The 12,752-nt window shown below is 32.9% G+C and overlaps 1 protein-coding gene across 2 annotated transcripts in view; it reads left to right on the top strand.

Annotated features, from left to right (window-relative positions):
• Window positions 1-12,752, top strand: part of LOC108694578 (multidrug resistance protein homolog 49-like) — a 78,822-nt gene that overhangs the window by 371 nt on the left and 65,699 nt on the right. For both annotated transcript variants that reach the window (XM_018204151.1, XM_018204148.1), the window contains exon 2: window positions 1,630-1,873. The gene's annotated coding sequence lies outside the window, so the exon portion shown is untranslated. The remainder of the gene's footprint in view (window positions 1-1,629; window positions 1,874-12,752) is intronic.

The raw sequence follows: 12,752 nt of genomic DNA, 5'->3' as shown, positions 1-12,752 counted from the left end.
ATTTTTAATACTACCTATTTTTAATACTCAAAATAAGTGATTAATTGGCTAGAATATTAAATTTTTATAAATATTTTTATAAATATTATTCCTATCTCATGCGAAAATTCAGGTAATGAAATCAAACAGAATTTGTGTTACTGTAACAGAGCATACAATCGCGTTACGAACGCCAGAAAGGTCATAGAAAGTTTTCGAACATATAGGATGTGTAGAACGGAGAGAATATTTTTTGCGTATGACCGGCATGTACCAAATTACCATGTTGCGTGGAACGTAATTGCGAATTTGTAGTGAAAGCCGTTTTCGTGCTAGTGGTCGAAATGTACAATAAACGTGGTCGCGTGTATCCGGTACTCTAAAAGCTGTATGAACAAGAAGATTAGATAAAACATTCAAAATATAATAGCGCTTCGAAATTCTAACGAAAATAATAGGGAAAAAATAAAAAAGTTCTCGTTCATTTGTTGATTATTTACAGATTTATTTACAGATTGTAAGAGAAGGGGAATCTTTTCTAAATATTTTACATCTGGTCATTTAGCTAATCTTTACTTTATAATAACAAGTTTAAACATAAGACTGACGACATGCTGTATAATTTATTTTATATTGCATTAAGAAGAATTGAAAATGTTGGTTGAAATATCTGCATATTAATTTAGAATACAATAAAATAAATTTTTTTACACACCGACAACCGCGTTGACTCTTATTGTCTTTTCATTTTTGAAATGTAATTTTAGTATAATAACTGGGAAGAGAGAAGAGAATAAAAAGATATTCTTTTTAATTTCTTTTATATTTCTTTTTCTACGAGCAATTCCAAATGATAATTTTTGAATTACAAGTAATCGAAAGGAATATAATGATTGTAAAAGAATAAAAGTTCTTTCTTATTTCTTTTATGTTTCCATTCTTTTTCTATAAGTAACTCATAATCAATTTTTGAGCGACTCAAATTAGAACAATAACTGATTGTACTTAAAAATAAAAGTACGTTCTTTCCTTTATATTTCCTTTCTTTTTTTGGCAAGTAACTTAAAATGATAATTTTTTATTTATATTTTGTTGTTGTTGTAGCAAATAAGCAATATGTAAAAAATGTTTTAAAAAATTCTATGAATTCTTATCTTAATGAAAGAATATATTATTAAAAGTTCAACATGCTTGCTTATTTACAAGTATTACTTAATAGACAGAGAAATAATTAGGAATTCCGACGTAATGCATGACGAGTCTAACGGATATCCAATACTAAAAATGATTTTAAAAATATATCAGCCGATCGGGTCAATTCAGTTCAGTTTGTGTACTGCAAGAACCGAGGAATTGTACGGCAATTCATCATAATTCACAACGGTATAGTCGCGAAATAGTGAGACATTTACAATGATCCGCTTCGACAATCGAATGGCAAACCACTTGATCGTTTAAAAACAATTTGATCGAATTTAACGTGTAGTCAATATAACAATAATTTGTCGGCGTATCGCGCGCGTTCTCAGGCATGCTGTTGTCGAACAATCATTGAGGCTAATCGATTATTCAAAGTAGTCTCTTTCCTCACTAGAAAAACTATGGGCATAAACAAACGGCAATTTAATTTAATCGTTCCTGTGCTTTCAGATTTTAGACACTATCGTTTATTTTACGGAAGAGAGGAAATGCAAGCCAAAGTATATAATCGGCAATATTTATTACGTTCGCAACTCACGCGGTATTAGTACAGAAGAAACTAAACTTATATATCGCAATCGAGAAGACGAGTGGTCGGACTGTGTGGGGAAAAACAGATGGTGTTTGAGACTCGTAAAGTTGTCGATCAAAATTTTCGACTCTTATGTGCCGCAGGCAGAGTTTCATCATAATGGTAAGTAATATCTGCACATTTTTAAAATTAATTTACGCTTTTATGCGCTCGAAAATGTAAAATCACATTCATTATATTCGCCATTAAATCATCGTTTCGCTTTACGTAACTCGATGTACATAACAAATGCTATCCATATTGGCGCACGTAATCCAAATAGCATGGTATGTACATAAGCGATACATGTACATATATTGTGTAAGCTCGGCAAGCGACTCGCCAAGTCGATAACCTTCGTCACGGTCGAACGTCTTGAATCTGTCTGGCTACTCCAGTCCTGTGGTTGTCGAACGAGCGGAAATTCTCGCTCGGTTCCGATTGCCCTTTACAAGATTTACACCGCGCACCCGCATATTGCTGGAGCGCGGAATTGTATTGTCATTCATGCAAATTTCGATGAGCGAGCGGGAGAATTACGTTCGCGAAGTTCCTCCCATTAATCAACGTTTCCTATTGCACTTAGGAGATCAGCTCTCGCGTGCAACGCACCGCCTCAACTCCGCAATACAATTTATTTCTCGCGTTTCTCGCGGACACGTGAAAACGTCCGTGACTTCTCGATGAAAAATTGAGGATGCACCACGTTTTTCTTTCCGTTGAACCTATATAATAAGAATCAACATCGATGTACATATATATTGGCTTCAAAAAACAAGCTCTACGAGCGTGATTAATTATGATTATTTAATTTCATTGTGATTGGTTCTTGTTTTAAGTTTTTACTGAATCTAAATACAAACTAATCATAAAAAGAATCTCGATGCGTTCACTAAGCGGCTTTATTTTCTGCACTTTAACTTTTAATATCAACGATAATATATGCCGATATTTTATTACACGCGACAGATCTCGTATTTCATGTCTTGAGTTAATTTTTAACTGACTTTTACAAATATACAAAAATTATTAAGTGATATATTCGCACATTTTTTATGAAAATATATTCATTACTATTAACCATATTAATACTAATAATTGTATAATTTTGATTTTTTGAAGCTTCGAATATTGAAGTATTTAATAGTGTGAACGTAGTCATTGTTATTTAGACGTTTTAAGTAACATTTACATTATAACATACATGGAAGTTAAAAGTAACAAATGGTTATTTAACTCAAGGGATTAGGTTGCTTCTTTGATGTCTAAGCGTGCAGCCATTGTTATTTGAACATTTAATGCACGGCATTACCGTTTGCATATGTATCGTGGGATGTTCTCGCGCGCGACTGACATTGAAAATTAGCATGTAAGATCGACCGTGTTATGCAGATCAACGCGAGTCTGATGCAACAGGCATTGTCGTACGTTCCGCGAGAAAGCGTTCCTTCAGAAGTGAGAAAGGTCCATTTATGTTTATCATAATGCTTTAATCATAGGCGATCGTGGCTGTAAGGAAAGAAGCTATCGTAAGCATTGTATGTATAGAGGAAGCGCGGATGTGTTAAGATTGAGAAGAAAAAATGACAATTAAAATTGAGATTAGGAACCATTTTTATACTCATAAATCTCTTAAAGAACACTCTAACTTTGAAATAAAATAAAAAAAAAAAAAAAATGAAAAAACTTTAACATTAATATGTCGTTTTAGTTAAAACATAAAAAAAGAGAAACTATCTGCTTTACCCGATTTCCCTGGGCAAAGCAAATGGATCAGCATTTGCAGCTCGAGCAATGCAAATGAAATTTAAAAAATTAGAATCAGTCTTAGCAATCATTACAAAAGTAGCTACTAAATCTATATGTAGTGCAGCCTTCATGGACCCATTTGTTCCAATGACTGCACTAAATTAGTCATAAATAAATCATCATACTACATTGTGACAAAAAATAAACAAAAATGAAATGTAAACAAACACATGCTTTTCGTACATTCGAAAGATCGTCCCTCCGTATTCCCAGTATTTTCATTGTAATATATCGAGTAAAGAGGATGGATCATCCGCTTTGCCTCCACCTGCTTTGCCCAAAGAACATACCTGGCGCAAATTTGGAGAGTTAGAATAAGTTGAAGCACCAAATGAAAAATTTTAACCTCGAATACACGTTTAAAAACATAGAATTCTTATAAAAAAATCATTCACACTGGTTAAGGAATAATTACAGATAATAATTGAACTACCTAAGGAAAAATCGCAAGAAAACACTCAATTTTCTATATTATCTCTATTATCTCTATTAAATACAAACGAATGCAATCATATGTCGTTTCGATGATATGTTATTTTCATAGCGTCGATCATTTCTTCAACTGCTAGAGACTCATAGCACAATCTTATTGGATTGTCCGGAAAGTTCGTGCCGCAAAAGAATTAAATTTCATAAATGTATAAAATTTAAATCTTCTGCGTTTCAATTTTCCTTCAAAATCGGCACGAACTTTCCGGACAAGATAGATAAGCGAAAATAAAAGGTATTCACTTTATCCAGGGCGTTCATTTTGCTCCAGCTTCTCCTACATAAAATCGCAATGCATTATAATTACGTTCTGTGTTGTACAATAATTAATTGTTTGTCAACGGCTAATGTTTTACCATAGAAAGAAATAAATTAATTATTGTGTGTGCTATAACATTAATAATACAACTATGTTTGCTAAAAAAATTGTAAAAAAATGATAATAAGAAAATAAATTAACATAGATTATGTTAAATTACATACCTCTCAAATTACACTTAAAATAACAGAATTGCAAAAGAAGAATAGAATGTATTATAAGATGGTGCTAATATATTTATAAACTCATTTCTTCATGTTTCGAGAAAACTGTTAAAACTTGGTTATCGAAATGCCACCATCGTAAGTGATTGTAAGAATAATCAGTAATTGTAAAAATTGACCAATCACAGTTGAATATGAGAAGAATATTTGATAATAATTTGTCAATTCTTATAATTACAATAACTTAAAACTACGTTCACAACAATGTAGAATGAGTACGTTATTTTTAGTACGTCGTTTACATGAGAAGTAAGCTTAAATATAAGAAGTAAGAATAAGAAAGCGATCAATCATAGTCGATTAATTTTCTCACATCCGATTGTGAAAGGTCAATTTCTTACTCTTACTTTTTATACCAAGTTTACTCCGCATATTGTAGACGACACATAAGAAGCTTTTTACATTAAGCCAAACTTTAAGTCATAAGCCGTAAGAAATCGATCAATCACGGTCGAATGTGAAAAAAATAATCTATGATTAGTTAATTTTTTATGACTTAATGTTTAGATAGTGACTTATTGTAGAAAGTCTATAAGAAATTGAGTTAACTCATACAATGAGCTTACGATAACAACAAGCATTACAATCGTCGTAAAGGGCTTATGATAGATATTATAATAGAGATAGATAAGCTTTTATCGGCAAACTAGTTCGTAATGCAAACTAGTTCGTAATGCAGATCGAAGGTATCTCAGAATGCGATCCCGCAGGTTCATCGACTCTGGTAGTGACAATCAAACATGAGTATCCGCCTCATAGAGGAGTAACAGGAACTCCCCGCCGTCCGTCTACGACAGGATTGTGTTACCAAGCTGGAGAGATAATGTTCTGTAATTGCGCGTCTCGCGCAAATATCAAGCATACGGTAGTATATCGTTTGTGGTGCAATTAAAATGGTATCGCGTTTCGTGTCCGAGTGATAAGCGACGTGGCTGCATGCTCGCGCAGTAATCGTTATGAAAAACGGGCGGATCGAGTGAATGAACCTAACGAAAATTAATGCGTGCAAGAGAGCGCCGGGCGTTTAAGCATTATGCTTCTAGCAGCCGTTCCATCATCGCGCGGAATATTGAATAGTTCTGCAAAGCGACGTGCTTATAAAACCAGTTCCGTTCCTTTCTTAGAATACCATTCTCTTGTCTTCCTTCAGAACGAATCAATCTCAATTGTCTGTTTGATGTAATTATCGGCACAATCGATCGCGATTGCGTTTCGATGTCGGCGCGTAAAGAAAAAGATGGTGGGCGTTCGCGCGTAAATCTGATTTTGGATTAAGGCGATGGGAAACAAAGAGCGAATAATGTACTTTCGACTTCCGCTAACAAATATTTCTTTCTTTTTTGTTCTCTCTCTTACAGTCCTTGAAACGCAACATAAGTTCACGTTTATACTTTCTTTCAGTTGATTCGTTAGTTAGTCAGAGCGATCGCAGAATTCCGCTATAAATTCCACGACTTAGTGGTTTCTAGGTGGTTTCGGGGTATCTCTCTTCATCGCTAGAAACGACGAATGCGGGTTCGCTAATACCGGCTCCTAACAATTAATCGATTTTTATTATTTCCATTGATTGCAACTTAAATTATTACGAGAGACTTCATCTTCGCGATTTTCTCGTCACGAACAAAGCAGCGCAGTGTCAATATTTCATCACGGATCGCAAAAACCTTATTTCATGTTCTATGCTGCTGATACGAAGAAAAGTTTACTTCATGCGCATTGTTGTTTCCATTTTCGTCATCCGCAAATTTTACGATTTCGTGAATGATTCAAAAGTCTAAATCTGTCGCTATTTAATTACGCGGAATTATTAATCGGAATATAAAACTTGTGATATAATAATTAACTCCCTCTAGAGTTAATGATGTCTGTTGATCAATTAAATTTCTTTATTAAAAACATCAAATAATTGAAAAAAATATCTGAATGAAAATGGACAAATCAGAAGATTTTAATCATATCAATCAGAATCTGATTATCTTTAGAATTATGATGGATTCAACTAGAAAAAAATTTTGATTTACTCATTTTTATTAACTAGAATTTCAATTAACGCAACCAGACTCTTTTTTCAATTATATTTTTTTTTATATTAAATTGCAAATTTGGATTATTTTTACTAAAATATATTTACAAGGGAATATCAAAACTATCATTCACCGATTTTGATGGGTTTTTGATATTAAGTTATAGAACTTTCTCAACACAGCACAAAAATTGCAACAATATTGCTGCAAGTTTTGTGCTGTTTGGGTTAATACATACATTACCATATTTTTTATCTTAGTTCAAGGTTTAGGAATCAAAGCAACCTCTGAAAAATAACGGATTTTTCTCAGCGAATATCTTCTAAACTATAAGATATATGAAGAAATGTTTTATACAAAACTTTGATGATATTATATACTTTTAATAACATATTTACGTTTGTAAATATTATATGTTATTAAAAATATATAATACCATCAAACAAAGTTGTATTTACATTTTTCATAAATGTTAAATTTTTTAATTGCCAGGATATGCTTCGATCGCTAAATTTTGAGCTAAGTAAATAAAAAATATAGGTCTAATATTTTTTAATGCTATACAAAGTCTATAGTACAATATATCCAAAGTCCATCAAAATCATCGAAGGATAATTCCAATGATTTCTTTGTTCTTTTATATTCTTTTTTTTATGCGGGTTATGTCAGTCTGATTCTTTGAAATTAATTAATGCCTTATATTAATACGAATTAAATGGGTCTTAGAGTATTGTCCTTGGCAAAAATTTTTAATGAGACGTTGTATTTATATATATTTATGAAAAATTTTGTCAATAATTACACTATTTGTGAAGAGTTCTATTGATGATTACATTGTTTAGAAGTATCGTTTAGAAACACCTAATGAATCCTCTACTAACATAACATTTAGGAAGTTATAATAGATTTATGTCATAAACACTTCGACATAGTCGTAAATATATTATAAACAACTCTATATTTCAATTTCAATTTCATAAACAAATCAATACATGTGTTAAAGTTCAATGAAACGTCTACTTAACACTTAGCAAACTTCTTATAAATTTTTAATAAATATATTAGTTTCGCCAGGAATTCAATAACTGTGAAACCAATAATTGTGTTATAAATTTTAGCGTCAACTTTGGAGGGCTAATATGCTTTAGGAAATGAGCGTAGATTACTAAAGAAGATAGAAGATTCTGTAGAGCACTCAAGAGCACCGTAATTAATGCCGTTAATCGATCGACTTGACGGAACTGCAAAACATGCACATGCAAAAAACTCATTCTTTGTTCTTGAGATTACGCGACGTGACTAAGACGCTTGATTAAAAATTATTGTGCACAACGTGTCGGAAAAATAACGGAAAGATGAGCGGCATAGATTAATAATGTGTACAGGTAGGAAAAAAGAAAGACGTTATACTTGGCCGAGATACACTGACCATGACTGAGCGGTCGAGCGCGAAGTCGACCTTGCACCATAACGGCGTTAATAATGAATGTATGAACATATGTCGCTGCACCAACGTCAGTAGTGTGACTCTTTCCCATTTTTCCCTTTTTCTTCGCAAAAGTGTTTTTCAGCAGCGGCAATGGGAAAGGAATGTAGTTAAACAAGAAAGACAAAGAAAAAAGATAGCAGAACGCAATGCCTGATTCACATGGAATGCAAATGAGCTCGTTTCTCCTTTCCTCTAATGTCGGTACTATCGGTTTAAGCGCGACCACGTGGAAAGCTCACGTGCGTCAGCGGTTTTCCGTATCTCTGGTTCCGATTCTGTGTTTTCCGCCGCGCTCGATTAAGCGTCCGTGCGTTCCCGTATAGAGCAACCACGGCAGAATAATTAGTGGTAAAATGGCAGAACAATGGGAGAAGGGGAGGATCGATCTCGTTATTGGAGCATTCCAATATAAAGCGAACTTTATCGATGATTCAGCGAGGAGAATATTCTTGATTTCGTTCGGCCAATATATATATATTGTATTTAGCTGCGATTCTCTGAATGAACAATAGTAAATGAAAATCAATCGAGAAACTTTGAACATAAATAAATAAAGAAGGCCACTGTATTAGATCAAAGCGAGTCTTGAGATGGATGCTTAAGATGGAGCATACAAATCCTAATCCTACTACTTTCCACATTAATGTGTTTCACGTGAAATCGCTAAATGTATCCTCCTAACAATATGATTTAGAATTATCCTAAGCAGTTACATGACTGAATAGTATAAATGCATGCGTGTATTATCTCAAGATCACACAAACCGCAAGCGAAAATAAATTAATTCGCGCGCATAAGATCTAGATTAAAAAATAATAAATAAGAGAGAGAGAGAGGGGGAGAGGGAGAGAGGGAAAGAGGGGGGGGGGAGAGAGAGAGAAATGAATAACAAGTAATATATTAAAATGATTAATATAAATAAAAATAAATATAATAAAAATAAATTAAATCAGTTAATAAATTAATTCAATAAAAGTAATGATAAAAATGATACATAGTTGAGTGTGAAATATTAACGTTAAAATATTTTTATAAACAATTTGCGCATTGTTTATCGTTGATTCCTATTAGCACAATCTATTACTTCTATGTTTTTTAAATATTGGGAATGATTTCGTTAAATTAAAAAATAAAAGATTTTAATTAATGTAACGTTTTTTTATTGCGAGCTTTCGATAGAATTGCATATTTAAAAGTTTATAAAGAATAATTATTAAAAAAGAAAGAAAATTTGATAAACAATATTCATACAAAACAATATTTTATAAAATTCACAGTTTTCGCTGTTCGGGTATAAAAACACTCTATAGGTGACTATTCCCGGGTTAATAATATTTTTTTTGCGTAAATTTTTAGCAAATTCGGTTGGACGCATTCAGTGCGCACTGATGCACATTAAAGCCGTCGTACACGAATTGACATATAGATTGTGTATTTAATATAAATATAGAAACAGATTAAATCGTAAATCCTCAATACATTACTGTGTTGTTAGATAAAATATATATTCGAAATATTTGCATTTTACTTTTACACTCAGATTACTACTGTTTAAAAACAGTTTGTTTTAATATATCCTAGTGCGTCCAATCGAAATCATTATTACAATCTCTGAATGAGACTGCAACGTACTTTCCGGTATTGGCTGTCCTAATATTAGTAAGTGCAATAAATCGGTGTTGATAAAAGCGGCTACATTCTTTATCTTTAGCAATTCGCGGAAAAGATATGTCGGGCATAGCACTGATGACAGAACGAATGATGGATTATGATCGCGCGATTATGCGGAAAATCATACGTAATTTATTCTCGCGTGGAGAGATGAAATCGCGTTCTCTCTTTTTTCATGTATCAATCGCACTCGATAGTACATCGTAAAATGTTTCGAGTACCGTTCGTGAATTAATAAATTGCCGAATCGAATCAGCTTCAAAACAATTGTTATCTAATTTCGTGGGGAACACAAAACACGTGTACATTACATTAAATCACAATTTATCAAGGACCTCAAAAAAGTACTGTTCATAGAATGATGACATGTGGAAAACCTCAGTTCTTTCGTACCGCGAGAAAAGAAATCTGTATTATAAGAAAATAAATACATCTGATTTCTCGTTTCTCTGGTCGACATAGGAGAGCAGTCGAGAGTAAGCACGATTTCAGGCTTCAATTTTGTCCGAGGTCTTTTCTCGGCAGATGACGCAATGGAGTTCTAGAAAACGTTTTATTTTTGCTGATTTAATGGAAGACCCGCGGAGCATCGAGACGTCATGATTTCAATTGTATGTCGGCAAGCGTCCAACTGAATCAAAGTATGCGCTCTCGTTTAGTTGAGTATGATGTATCGCAATTCATATATCAAAATGTTAAGAAGGCATGAAGGAGATGTTCAGCGGTTCATTGTCGATCTCGTGTTTGTTACAAGAGGTCGAATTATTGACCCTGTAGATGATACGTATCTTCTCGTTAAGTCAGACAATTCTGTCATTTTCCGGTTCACTATTTTCATCCGTGATGCGTACCGTGATATTTTCTTAGATAAAATAAAAGACAAACTAAAAATTTTAGAATTTTATTTCTAAAAATTTTAGCACTTTGTTCTAAAATCTTTCTAAACTAGTTTATGACAAAAGATTTGCGCATTAATTTTCTAAAATTTTTTTGTACAATATACCTAAAAAAACTTTCAAGTAAAGTATAAGTAGATATAACATCAAAATAACATCAAAGTTCTGCAGAGATGCAAATTTTATTATTAAAAGTTTTCAATTAATCATGACTTATTTTGATTTTGTGCTGTTTGGGCTGATATTATATATAAAAAAAACTATATCCAGTTTTATAGGAAAATTTGAGTTCCGGATAAACAATTTTGAGACATGTCTAAATTTTAAGGAATCAAAAGAAAATAAAAAATTCCATAAGCCTAACTTTAGGAAAGGTTTCCTGAGTGCTAGAATTATCGCTATTATGACCATGTATCACTAGTCTTATTCAATTTCTCTGCGTTTAGGGCATCTCTCCGCGGTGACGGTACATTGTACAAAAATAATGAAGTAATATTTAAAATGTATTTGGTACAGTTCATTAATCCGGTTGACAGTTATATGGTATCTGAGGTAACACTTTGACGAAGACATCCTTATGCCAACAAGAACAATTACTGATTTTTTTTATTTTTAGGGAGTTCCAATGAGGAACTGAAGAGAGATAAGATATTGGCCACATTTCAATTAGGAAATTAATTAGGCCTTTTGTTTCATACTTTTTTTGTTTTATTTTGAATGTGTCTCTCTCTCTCCCCTCTTCAACGATTAATATACATCACTTATAACTATTTGGAATCTTAATTGTCTTCATCAAGATTGGACATATTCTGGATACTAGATGATTCGAGAAATCGAATAAAACCAATCTTACATGGTACACAATACATGGTCATAATAGAACAGTTTTGAACAGTTGTAGCACTCAAGGGACTCACTTTACAAAGTTGTGCATATGGAACTTTTTAATCTTTTTTTTATGCTCTACAATTCTAGTTAGGTTTCAATATTGTTCAGCTGGGGCCCAAACTGGACTGGATATAATCCTTTGTCGGTTCTTTCCATAAAAATTCGTTCATTAATACATTGGACATTGGAATCCTAATTAGAAAAGAATTTCCCGTAATATTATTGATATAAAGTTGAGTTTTGAAAATTTTCTAAGTCTAAATCAATGTATTATCACTGACAGTCCCAATTATTGGTAATTATTGACTTCATAGTTAATTCAATTAAAAAAGCAATAAAACATAGAATCTCAAATCTAATTTAGTTAACTTTGTTTTAGTACATAATTTTAATGTATAATAAATTTAATGGTATTGGAACTGACGTGCAAGTATCAGTATTTTAATTTATACATAGTGCTTAAATTTTCTTTCTTTTTCAGTTGAATTTTACTGATTCAAATTAAGAGAAAAAATAAATAAACCTAAATACAGCTACATAAAATAAAGGATATTGTCCTTTACAATAAAGGATATATGGTCAATGTAGTAATGCGCTATCAAAATCGTCGATGTGAAAGTTGCATCGAGGAGAATTGCATCGCAATCGCCTCGACGCGATATTGCGCGACGATTTGAATACTCCAATCATTCGATCGTATCGACTCACCCGACGAGTTGAGGTAACAATTTGCATTGTTAATCGGAGATCCACTGATAGCCCGTATAATGAACTCCGAGAGTTCGTTATATCATGTATATGTATGATTAATTTGGGTAATTGCGACACAACCGGAGTATAGTAAATGTAACTCCGCAATATTTTGCGTTATGTGTGTCCAACGAGTTAATTATTCAAATAGACCACGTCTCTCACAATGGGCGCCGTCGCTTACGGGTTTTCTAGCGGGCGGATATATTTTCTAATAAGATAACGTAAACGCATTACGTATGACCCTCTCGTAAAGCAGCAATCTCGTACATTTTACCACGCAATCCTTTCAGCGTTTTACCATCGTGACGAGAAAAACTGCGCCGCGGAGGGATTTTCTCGAGCGCGTTTCAGAAACTCCGAGAGATAAAAAAAAAATATATATATATATATCTACACACACACACACACACACACACACACACACACACACACACACACAC

The sequence above is a fragment of the Atta colombica genome, unplaced genomic scaffold, assembly GCF_001594045.1.
Source record: "Atta colombica isolate Treedump-2 unplaced genomic scaffold, Acol1.0 scaffold120, whole genome shotgun sequence".
Classification (NCBI taxonomy): Eukaryota; Metazoa; Arthropoda; class Insecta; order Hymenoptera; family Formicidae; genus Atta; species Atta colombica.
The sequence above is the reverse complement of the archived record's forward strand: the minus strand, read 5'-3'. Positions and strand labels throughout refer to the sequence as shown.